General features: G+C 42.3%; 1 protein-coding gene and 1 long non-coding RNA gene across 4 annotated transcripts in view; both read left to right on the top strand.

Moving 5' to 3' along the window:
* The window catches only part of LOC132248236 (uncharacterized), a 70144-nt gene that overhangs the window by 34268 nt on the left and 23572 nt on the right, over positions 1 to 12304 (top strand). The window lies entirely within an intron of this gene.
* LOC132248498 (uncharacterized) lies at positions 151 to 10735 on the top strand. Of its 3 annotated transcripts, XR_009459697.1 has the most exons (4): positions 151 to 531; positions 5139 to 5298; positions 5426 to 5510; positions 8062 to 10735. It is a non-coding gene; the product is annotated as an uncharacterized LOC132248498 (long non-coding RNA). The 3 variants fall into 3 exon arrangements; XR_009459695.1 differs by having other exon boundaries at positions 152 to 531; positions 5139 to 5510; XR_009459696.1 differs by lacking the exon at positions 5139 to 5298 and having other exon boundaries at positions 391 to 531.

Below are 12304 nucleotides of genomic sequence, written 5' to 3'. Positions count from 1 at the left end.
ATCTATTTCTTAAAGAGTTTATCTAGACTTTTTCTTTCTCTTTAAAATTCCCTTCGCTTTCCCATTTGGGGTTTTGCTTGTTTTGTGCAGGGTGCAGTATGAGTGACTGTGATGCAGCTGAAGTGCATTCAACTTGACTCCCTTCCCTTCCCTCCTCTTCCCCTTAAGCAGCATTCTTTCTTTCTTTTTTCTTTTCTAGGCAAGTAGAAAAAGGGGAAATAAGCAAATGCATGGATTTGAATAGGTAGGCAAGGTTCTTTGAGTAGATGTGATATATTTTATTAAACCAATTGAGTAGTAGGAAAAAAAAGTTCTTAACAAGCTTTTGGGCACAATCACCCTTCTTCAGGCTTAGGGAATGTAGATAGTTACAGGACTGTTAAAAACTGGAGATGTCAAATGAACCAAATGCTGTTGGAGGCACAGGTGCAGGTGGTTAGTAAATGGGAACCTCAGGCATGGGATTAAAAAAAACAACACAGCTGGGTAGAAGGCAAAATTCACTGACAAAAGCTTGCAGGAGGGATGCTGGTGAGTTTTCTATGATTTATGAACTAGGACTTTTACCTCATTATTTATTGCAACCCTTATCATGCAGGTTTCTCATTTTGCTTATTTAATTTTGGTTCTTTTCTCTATAAAGGGGAAGACTAATGTGGGGGGGTTGTTGTTTTTTTTTTTACCTTGAGTGCACTAAAGCACCCTTATCTGTGTAAGATAACTCAGCTGCTTGTTTTCTGTAACTGCTCTGTGTTGCTCCATTTACACAGGGTATGTTCGAAGGACTGGTGTCTGTTCTTATAGCAGAAAGCTTTCCACTTTACATCTAAATCAGTATTCTTCCTTCTGTTTTACAGTGAAGGCTTTCTCTTGTTATAATAGCAGTATATGAAATTTGAAACTAATCAGCTTTTATGTGGACATCCAGTATGCCTTGCTTGTTTTGTCTGTAAGGAGAAAGAAAGGTTTCCCTTGGTATTACAATATGTATGCAACTGCCTGATGGTAACCTGGATTGCTTTAATATATAGGCAGTTTCTACATTGTGGCACTTGGGAATAGGTAGACAACAGAATGAAGCCAAAACTGTGTGTGAACTTTAAAACATGGCAGTTGTGTCGAGTGGGGTGGGGGTTAGAGAGCATGCTTTCAAAGATATGCAAAGTAATGCAATATTTTTCAGGATGTTTCTGTCTGCTATATATATGGGCTCCCTAGCATTTGAGCAATTCAGAAAATTAATGCTCCCATTCTTGCAACAGTCCCTTAGCAAAGTGTTATTCCCATTATATAGATGGGGATCTGATGCATAAAAGGAAAAAGGTCAAAGGGCAAACAAGAAGCTTGTGACCAAGCTGGACATTCATTGCTTGTCTTTTTAAATCCTAGCCTGATACCTTGAGTTCAAAGCTGTGGCTAAGGCAAGTTGGAGATGTTCAGTGCATTTTACAAACAAATGTTTGCAAATTTACACTATGCTTTCAAAGCAAGTGAGAATTTGTTTCAACTTTCCAGTTTCCTATTATAAAAAGGAAAGAGAAAAGGGGAAAAAAATAAAATGAAAAAAGCTTTTTTTTTTTATCTCTCATTGATGTGTTCACTTGCCACTTATCCTTTTTAACTTTTGTTGCTGAAGAAAAGAAATAAGTTTATATATTTTTCAGGTTTGGGTTTGTTCCCTCCTCAAAATCCAATTTAAAAAAAAATCTGAATTCCCCCCTACCTCCTTTTTTTTTTTTCCTCCTTTAAAAGGAGAGCAAACAAAAGTTTTGTCCCATTTTGTTTTAAATGGGAAAGGTTGAGAAAAGTGGTTTGTTTTTTTTTCCTTTTTTTCTAATTGCCTTCATTTACATATATATCATGGCTATATTCAACGCTGACTAATACACTGTGCAGCACCAATAACAAAATCAGATTCTGATTATGTTAACCCCAGCATAAATAAGTGTTGAAAACCACTAAAGTTAAAGGAGATACATCAGCATAAGTGGATACATCTATATGAGACATTAACTGTGGAGTACGCTACCTAGCTCTGTAGTAAAGTCTCAGCTTCTCCATGTGCATGCAGCCCTATTAGGCTGCAGTAAACTAATAAATGCCACCATAGGTTAATACTTGTCCACACAAGTACTATCCTATGGCAGAGTTATTAAGTGTGCCACAGCACACTTGCAGCTAGCCAGCTGGCTACTCCGCACTGAAGCACACTCGTGCCCTAGCCAGCCCACCATGGCACACTGAGCCGGAGTCCCTGGGCCCCCCCCGCCAGCTGGGGTTGCTCCAAACGGCTCAACATATTGTTGTCCTGGGCACATGTGTAAACGTTGTGCCCAGAAGCAATAAACTCTGGCACAAACTGCACCAGAGTTTATTTGTTAACGTTAAATGCATGTGTAAACATGCCCGGTGAAATCAGAATTAGGTCTGTAATGTTTGTGCCAGAATCTCTGAAAGGATATATAGCAAGGGGGTAAGGGTAGGTTCCCTCTGCACCTGCCAGGGGGCTGTGGCTGGGCTCGCCTGGCCTCCTCGGTGCATCCAGGGTATGCACTGAGGTGAAGGTGTCCCCAACCCTGGCTCAGCCTGGCCCCTCTGCTGGGCAGGTGTTGTGCAGCTGGGGCTACAGTTCCCCAGTGCCATGGGATGGGCCGGGGCCAGGATTAGGTGTGGGGGCAGGGGCTCTCTGCCACCCCCAGCTGCTCACCCACCCCTCTGCTGGTCCCAGTGGGGTGAGGCTTTCCCATTCTGTCCTGTCCCAGCAATGCTGGTGCCAGTGGCCACCCACAGACAGCAAGGAGATGGAGTGGGGCTGTCTATGGGGCCTCCTGGAAACAGATGGCCCCAGAAAGCTGCTGCTGCCTGCACGGAGCCTCACATCTGCCCCTAATCCCTGGCCCTGGCCTGGCTGAAGGGGAGGAGGTGTGCACTGCCTGCCACAGTGCCCATGGCCAGGATGCCCACCTGGGCTGTGCTGTCCCTGGCACCCCAGAAGCCCCTGATTGGCAGGGGCCCCTGGGCCCAGGCATTAATCTGCCCCTGAATTTGAGTACATATTATCTAGCATACTTGCAGATTATGCTGGCTAGTGAACATGCAAAAGTGCCGAATATGTGCACCTGTTTACAAACTATTTTGTGTGGATCTTCACATTTTTATTTTCACTACTTCTCCACTAATTTTAGACTATCCTTTAGTGGAAAGCACACCAGAGGTGCTAACTGAACATAAATGGACATAAAAAAACTATTAAACTTTGATTGTAAGAATCCACACAATCCAGGTGCTTATTTTCCAGATCTCTTTGATGTAGATTCACAATCTCTTCAAAGCAGAATTTCTCTCCTCAGAATTTCATATATCATTGCTTTCAAAGTAATCTGGTTACATTAATAGGAATTTTGACTTAACTTAGATGAAACTTCATACTATTGTATGCGGTGCCACATCTCTTAAAATGGGCATGTGTCCAAGGATTGTGAGGTGGGCAAGAAATCAGCAAACGGGGAGAGGATAATGAGTTATATTGAACAGGGAGTTTTTGCTCAAAGAACAGATTTGGGACCAATCTTATTTAATATTTTCATTACTACTACTTCTGTGCCAAAAGTCATTAGACTCATAAAATCTGAAGATGACCCAGTGTTGGGGGATGTTATCAGAATGGGGAAGGATTGGAAAATCTGACAGAGGGAATTGGATAACCATAAGGACAGGATGAATAAATATGAGATGAGATTTAATAGCACAAGGTACAAGGTCACTCACTTAGGAGACTAAAATTAAGAATGCATTAACATCTTTCTTTTGTTGGAAATGACAAGGGTGAGAGAGACCAGCATGTACTAGTTGATCACAGGAGAACTATAAGCCATCAATTTGGGGCAGCTCTGGAAAAAGGCAAATGTGATTTTAGGATTTAATAAGTGTTGTATTACCCATAGAAATAGAGAATATGAATGCCATTGTACAAGCTACTATTGAGACCACACCTGAAAGAGTGTCCAGTTCTGGTCACCCACATTCAAGAAAGATGAACTCAGATTGTAGAGGCAGAGAAGGGCTTCTAGAATATCTGGGAGAAAACAGCTTATTTTATGAGAGGTGACTAGAAGCTTGATTTGTTTAGCCTGGCAAGGTTAAGATTGACAGGGTTATGATTGCTCTCTGTAAATACATTAAGGAGCTAATATCACTAGGAGAGAGGATCAACTTAAGCAAAACAATGGTGTTGGCCCAAGAAGAAAAGGGTTTAAACTATCCAGGAATAAATTTAGGCTGGAAATCAGGTTTCCAACTATCCACATCAGCGATCCCTCGCAGTTGAGGATGATCACTCCCATGGGTCAAGTAAAGGGTTGTAGATGTGTCCGTTGATGGCTAAGAGGGCCAGTCCTAGAGCCACAGACTCTCTGGCAGACACCACAGGTGCTAGTTAAAGGGAGGGTTGAACCATGGATTTTTTAGCCTTGTTTCCTTTCCTTGCTTCAGTCATTTTTCTGCCACCAGTGCAAGACAGTTTTCCTCAAAGTAAGATGTACTTTCTCTCACTAATTATCTTCATGTAGCCCTGACCTGGGCTAGTTTTTCCCAGTTTGTGGTGTCAATGCAATGCTGCTTACTGTTCACCTTGAGGGTGTCTTTAAAACATTTCCTCTAGCCCCCTCGTGTCCTTTGTCCTTGGCCGAGCTTGAAGTGTAGCAGTTGTTCCGGTAAACATAACCAGGCATGTGCACACAATGCCCAGTCCACCACAGCTGATGTTGAATAATCAAGGCTTCCATTCTGGTGGTGTTAGCATAGTTGAGGACACTGGCATTTATGTGGTGATCCTCCCACTTTATGCCAAGGATCTTCCAGAACTAGTGCTGGTGAAGGTGTCAAGCAGGGCTGCATGATCACACCAATTCCATTTTCCACCTTTCTTGGGATCATCAAGATGCTCACCCATGACCACCTGCCACCTGGCATCAGCACTGAGAACAGGATGGATAGGAATCTTTTCAATCTTTCCCTCCTCTGAGCTAAAACCAAAGTTATGTTAGCCTCGATTATGGAACTTCAGTACACTAATGATTGTGCTGTCATTGCAAATAGTGAGGAGGACCTAAAAATGGCCCTCAACTGCTTCTCTCAAGCATACAGGGCCTTGGACTGACCCTTAACATCAGAAAAACAAAGGTGTTTCACCAGCCTGCTCTGGGCCAATCAATTCCCTCAGCAAAGATCTTCACTGACGGACAGGAGCTCGAGACATCCATCTCTCAGAGAAGACCAACATTGACAAGGAGATCCAGGGTAGGATCTGATGTGCCAGCTCTTCATTTGGAAGACTGTATCATTATGTGTTCAATGATCACAACATCAGGACTCAAACAAAGTTCCTATTATATAAGGTTGTGGTAACCCCAACTCTCCTCGACAGCTGTGAAACTTGGGTGACCTACAGGAACCACCTGAAGAGCCTGGAACACCTTCACCACTGCTGTCCAACTATCAGAGGAGTGAGGGTAAGGAGCAAGCTTCCAATAGGAGTAGTGGGGACAAATACTAACTTATTTAAGATGGTGCTTGGTTAGCCATTGAGAGAAATTAGGAAGTGGTTGCTTACAGCAGTAACAGGCTAGAACACATGACCCTAGAGTCTATGTTTCACTTAATTAAAGATGGCATCCTTGGGTGTTTATACATATGGTCTGGCAGGGGGCAGTCTTTAATTAGAGTGGCTCCAACAGTCACTCTAATAAAGCACCTGGAGCATCACGTATATCAGTATCCCTGCACTGAAAAATGGTAGTGGGGGTGCTGTAACTAAATCTCATTAGATGAGCTTAAATTAAAGCACCCCTACCTCCACTTTTCAGTGCAGGGACACTGATACACATGACTGGAGTCTGCTGGAGCATAGTAATTACCATGCTCTAGCAGACTTGATTAATCAAGTCTGTTCTGATGTGCTGTAATTACGGCTCATTGGAGCAGCCTCACTCTCTGTATATAGGTGCTGTAAGATTTTGAGCCACTTTAATATCACTCACTGTAAGCAGGGACTATGCAGTATTTAGGTCACTGTCTATAAAATCTACCACTTATTTGGAGATCTTTAAAAGTAACTCATAAAACAAGAGTATGGAATAGTTTTGGGCCCTTTTTTCTGTTCTGTGAAAGCTTTGAAGGAAAAAAAAAAAGGGTGGGGGAGGAGATGTAGAAGGCTCATTGTACTGTATATCCAATGCATATTAAAATCCATGCCTTTTCTAAACTGACACTCCATGCCTTTTCTAAACTGATGTCTGGAGAGCTAGTCAAATGATAACATCATAAGTCAAAAGGAAGAAAGTTGATTGGTCAAGGGAACACTTTTTTTTAATTAGACTGCTTAGAGTTCTATTATATAACATCAAAAGCTAGTTAACATCATTGAGAAAAGATGTCTTGATTAAGCATTCAACAACCTCACTACTGCTGTTACAGTGAAGATTTTGAGATTTTTTTTTCCCACTATTTCAGAAGACTAAGCAGTACTCCTGCAGAAAATTGGGGAAGGTTAGCGTGGCATCTCTAAATCTTAATATTTCTCAGATGAAAACAAGGCCATTTTTCAAGCTCCATGTACATATCCAAGATGTACAAATGAAAAAGGAATCTAAAGAGTATTTTATTTATTTAAGTCACATTTTAAAGATTCAAGAAATTTTAGTGATATTACACAGTGGCTTCATTTAAAATTTATATCACTTGAATTTTAATTTTTGGCTTTATACAGATAGGTGTGTAGCCCTTGCTGGTTATATGAATCATAAGATAATTTTAATCATGGCTGTCCAACTTCTTAGCAGTCAGGGCCCACAGACTCGGGGGCCTGGGTCACAGTCCTGGGGCCCACGTGCGGTGTGGGCTGGAGACCAAGGGCTGCTTGCCCCCCGTGGCCCCACCCTGATCTCTTCTCTGCCAGACAGGCAGCCTAGTGCTTCTCTACTACCGCCTTGCTACATGCACAGCCCAGCTTCCTGCCCCTCCCCCTGCACCCTCTCCCCAGCTGTGTGTGCTACACAGATAGCATAGCTTCCCTACCCCTTATCTGTGTGGGCAGCCCAGTTTCCCCCCTCTCCCCCTTGCCCACCTGTGTTTTGTGGGCAACCTGGCTCTCCCCTCTCCTCCTAGTTGCTTGGGTAGCCCATCCTCTGCAGTACAGGCAGCCTAGCTCCCTCTTGCCGTGCATGCAGCATGCCCCTTCCCTCCTAGCCCGATGTCCTTCCCCACCACATATGCAGTACAGGAAATCTGGCCCCCTGCCACATGTGCAGCTTCAGCATCTTAGCCCCTTCCTATTGTGCTGCATAGCTGGGAGAAGGGAAGTCACATAAGTAGGGGAGGGAGGGAGAAGCCAGAGCAGTGTGGGGGAGCCTGAAGAACCTGGCTGTCATGCCAGAAGTAACAACTTGTTCAGTGGGGAGGGCAATGGTAGCCATGCCAGGAGCCCTTTGGGGGCCACAGTTGGACAGCTCTGTGTTAGTCAGGTGGTAATAATACAGGCTTGACTGAAATAATTAGGATACAATTAGGGCACAGGTTCTAGTACACCAAAAACACTGCTGCCTCCAAGGCCCCTGCTTCACAATTCATATATTATGCAATTACCTGGTTGATTGCACAATAAGTTCAGACTGGCCACACATGTAAAGTAATTATCACATAATTAACTGGTTAATGATGCATTAAATTAAACCAGCCACATGTGCAAAGAAATTATCGCATGATAAAAATGACTGGACAGTCGTAAAAAGAGCCAACCAGCTATAAAGTTAGTGCTTGAAAATTGTGTAACAGATCTATAGCTGGGTTCTATCTAGATTTAATTTGAATGTGTTGCAGGGCCCCAAATGTACTACATAATGCTTTTATTTAATACTTCATAATACAAAGTGATTTCTTACTGTATTATGGGAGAAATCCTGAAAGATCACATTTTATTCTATTCAATGAATTGTATTCACAGATGTATAGATTTATCAGTCTGTAATGTTTAATGATTATGACTACATCATCATTTGCGCCCAGGGTAGCAATGACATCTGCATCACTCGAGCTATGCTAGGAGCTGACAATTGCTGGACCTATCACTGACTCAACCACTCAATTTTTGTTACTTAAACTGGCTTCCAAATGATAGCTGTAGCAGGAGCAATGCTAATGGAAGGTCAGCATTCAAGAATTCAAGGACCCAATCAAATGTCAGCAGTGCTTGGGATGCTTTCAAGTCCACTGTCCTCAGTGACTGTGAAGAGACATTGGATTCTCTACCAGGAAACACCAAGAGACTGGCTTGATGAAAATGACCAGGAGATCCAAGAGTTGATTAACCTCAAAGACAAGGACTTTTGTGTTTGTCAGAGCAACATCAACTCCAAGCAAAAGAAACTGAATCGTCAACAAGCCAAGGCAGAGGTCCAAAAAGGACCACACCATGAAGAATAGATGGGAAGACAAGGTGAAGGAGATTCAATACCTCGCTGATATCCATGATTATGTGTAGCTTTTTCAATGTCACCAAAGCCATCTACTGTCCGAGCACTTGGGGACCAGCCCACTTGAAACCTAAGGATGGAGGAGATCTGTCAAGGGAAGGGTGGCCATCAACGCCCATTGAAAGAATCATTTTGAATATGCAGTCAACATTCTTAGTCAAGACTCTGTTGATCAGTGTTCTCAACTCCATTCTGAAACACTCAATCTGAGATGATTTTGATGAGATGAGAAAAGCCATCAAGCAGGTAAGGGATGGCAAGGGATCTGAAGCTGATGGAATACCTGCCAAAATTTTCAAGCAGGCAGGAAAGGAGCTCACATAGCTTCATACCTTCATCTTAAGGATCTGGAATGATGAGGAAATTGTGGGGACACCATGATCATGACAATCTTCAACAAAGGGGACATATCCAACTGTGGAAATTACAGAGGGATTGCTTTGCTGTTCATCACAGGAAAGATCATTGCAAGAACTGTCCTGAACCATCTTCTTCCACCTACTCAAGAACTTCTCCCATAATCTCAGTGTAGGTTTAGGACACCAAGAGGCACAACTGACATGATCTTTATGGCTTGCCAGCTGCAAGAAAAATGATAGGAACAACATAAACCTCTCTCTATCGCCTTCTTTGAGCTTGTGAAAGGGGCTTTTCTGTCAACCGAGAAGCACTGTGAAAGATTCTTCTGAGGTATAAATGCCCACTGAAATTCATCACCATTCTTTGCCTGCTCCATGGGGGTAGTTCAGTGGTGGTTCTCAATAACAAATCTATCCCAGATCTCTTTGAGGTTAACTCTGGATTTAAGCAAGGCTGTGTCATCACTCCATCATGTCTCAATGTCTTACGTCTGACCACCAACAAGCTTCCAGTCACAGTGGAGCCATTCCAGTCACAATGGTAAACTGTTTAATCTCAGCTGACACCAAGACCACCCAACCTAGAGCACTGAGTTCCAGTACACTGATGATGCTATAGTGTATGCTCACTTGGAACAGACATTCAGGTAATTGTCGACACCTTTACCGAGGCATATAAGAAAATGGGACTGCCATTTAATATTCAGAAGACTAATGCCTTCCATCAACATGCTCGTAATGAGCAGTCCCCAGTTCTTGTAATTCGGATTCATGGTGAGACTCTGGGGAACACTGAGTATTTTCTGTACCTCAGTAACCATCTTACAAACAGCTGACATTGATGAAGAAATCCAATATTGCCTCAAATGTGCAAGTGCAGACTGAGAAAACTGGTGTTTGAAGATTGTGGCATCAGATTTGAAACCATGGTCATAGTTTATCAAGCAGTTTTGAACTCTACCTTACATTGTCCATGTCTCAGCTCCATATAGCATAAGATACACCTCAAGCCACTAGAGAAGTCAATGCTGCATGCAGAAGATCCTTCAAGTCTAGTGGGAAGACAGATGCACCAGCATTAGCATCTTCTCACAAACAAACACCATGAGCATTAAGGCAATGATCATCTGATTTCAACTTAGCTGGGCTAGTTATGTCATCTAGATGTCCAACTCTAGACTACTAAAGTAAGTTTTATTCTCACCGATTAGTCAAGGTGTACACCCAAGAGGAGGGCAGAGAAACTACTTCAAGGACGTCCTCCAGGCCAACTTGAAAAATTCAACATTGACATCAACTTGTGGGAGACTCTTCCTCCATTTTAGATGGTCTTGGCCAATAGTCTGCTGCAAGGATCTCAGTACTTTGAAACCTCAGAATGACAACAGGAGAGGGAAAAGCAGGAGTTGCAGACCAAATCAAGAATCCAGAGCCATCCACCCTGGTCAGAAACACATACCCGAGGTTGCAGTAGAACCTGTCAATCCCAGATCGCCCTTGTTAGCTATCTTTGGAGGACAATCAGCCTCGACTACGAAGGATTTTGGATGATGAATGTTTAATGTTAGTGATCCCACTTAACTCTCCAAATACACTTGGAATATGTGTATGCTTACTTGCTTGTCAAATTTGGAATGTTGATCTGTATGAAATGTTGAAATTTCAGTATTTGGGTTCCTCCTGAATTAAGACAAAAAAAGGTGAAATTTTGGAAGTCTCTTTTTTCAGCAAAATGAAATATTCCAAAAAATATTTTTGATTGTATTGAAACTTGTTTTTCGTTAAAATGGTACACTTCATTTCCATTGTATCATTTAAACTTTGTAATATAAAAGTCAAACAGAACTATGTTAGCCTCTGAAATCTTTCTTTTAACAGTTTCCCACAAAAAAATATATCTTCCAACTGAATGGTTTGATTTCATTGAATTGGTATTCTTCAACGCAACAGTTTTTTCTGTCAGAAATTATTTGAAAAACTCAACTTAGTTGTACGTGATAATGGGATATTGACCTAGGTTAGAATCAATGGTTGTTAGTACATTTCCTGCTCATGGCTTGAAAACTTTTATGTGAGGAACTCTCTCTCAGGCAGGAGGTTTGTTTGACTCTCCAAGGAAGCCACTTCCTTGTCAAAATATTAACCTTTTTGTCACCCTATAGCACAGTGGTTCAACTTTTGTCCAGAAGAAGGGAGGTACTGGGTATTGAATCTTCCTCTAAGATTCCTTTATGTATTTTTATCCAATGACTATTTAGTATGACATGGATAAATGGTCCTTAGAGCAAGGACTGGAACCAAGATTACCCCTCTACCACCAGCTGTAAGATTAGAGAGCTGTGCTCATGCTTGTTCCTTTCTCTAGCCTGATGGCTCTCTTGTTTCATTTTGGATAAAATAATTAACTTCAGTAGGAAGGTATGAGAATGCCCTCCACAATAGCCTGTGGTCTGAGACACAGGACCCTCTCCTAAGGAATAGGATTTGTGGGTTTGAACTGCCCTGTACAGAGGAGTGCTGAGAACCCAAGTTTCCCACTTATAGAATAACTACTCTAACCACAGAGCTCCTCTTACAGGACTATGAAAGATGATGACAACTGCTGCATTTTGGGTACAGCCCAAAGTTAGTAAACGTGCTCTGAGAACACCTACCAGATGAAGGTTTTAGGAGACGGAAACAGAGAAACACCTAGTTTCCAGATTGCAGAGAGGAAGGAGTTACTCTCCATGAGCAAATAAACACAATTTTAAGCCACAGCAGTAGCTCTGTGGACCAGCCACAGCAGCCCTCCTCCTTCCAGGCACTTAACCTTCCAGGGTTTTTTCAGTGAAGAATTTGCCCTTCCTCATCTCCTCAAAGGGCAAATGCCTGTGTGTGCACGCATTTGTGCTGCCACTTTTCTAAAAAGAAAAAGGCATGGGGGCAGGGGCACAGGGCAAAGAAATAAAATGTTAAAATGTTTCTTGAGCTGGAGATTCCTCAGGAACAGAAGGGGGGGTTGGCTTTTTTTTTTTTTTAACGTAGTCTCCCCAAACTAATTCACAACAATGCCAGAGACCTCTCAGCAAGGGATCACTGCAACCAAGGCTGTGAACGTAATATCAAAGATATTACAGTTTTTCCATCACATTTGAAATTGTAAGGAATTTAGCTAATCCAATAGCCTTTGTTGCAAGGTAATTTGCATCATCGCAGATCCTCACAGGAGGTGAGAGACTCCGTACCAGCTATGAACTGACTGCCCAGAGGGTGTTTCCATCTATTGACTCCTCTCTGAAATCCTATGAAATATGAACTTTCATGTCTACTCAGGAGAACTTTTACAATCTTTTCTCCAATGCCTGATGAAGGGGGTTTGTGCCTGAAAGCTTGCAATTCAATTATTTTGCAAAAATCTTGTTGGTCTAATAAAAA

This window comes from Alligator mississippiensis, chromosome 2, assembly GCF_030867095.1.
Source record: "Alligator mississippiensis isolate rAllMis1 chromosome 2, rAllMis1, whole genome shotgun sequence".
NCBI lineage: Eukaryota > Metazoa > Chordata > Crocodylia > Alligatoridae > Alligator > Alligator mississippiensis.
This window is presented reverse-complemented; position numbering and strand designations above follow the sequence as displayed.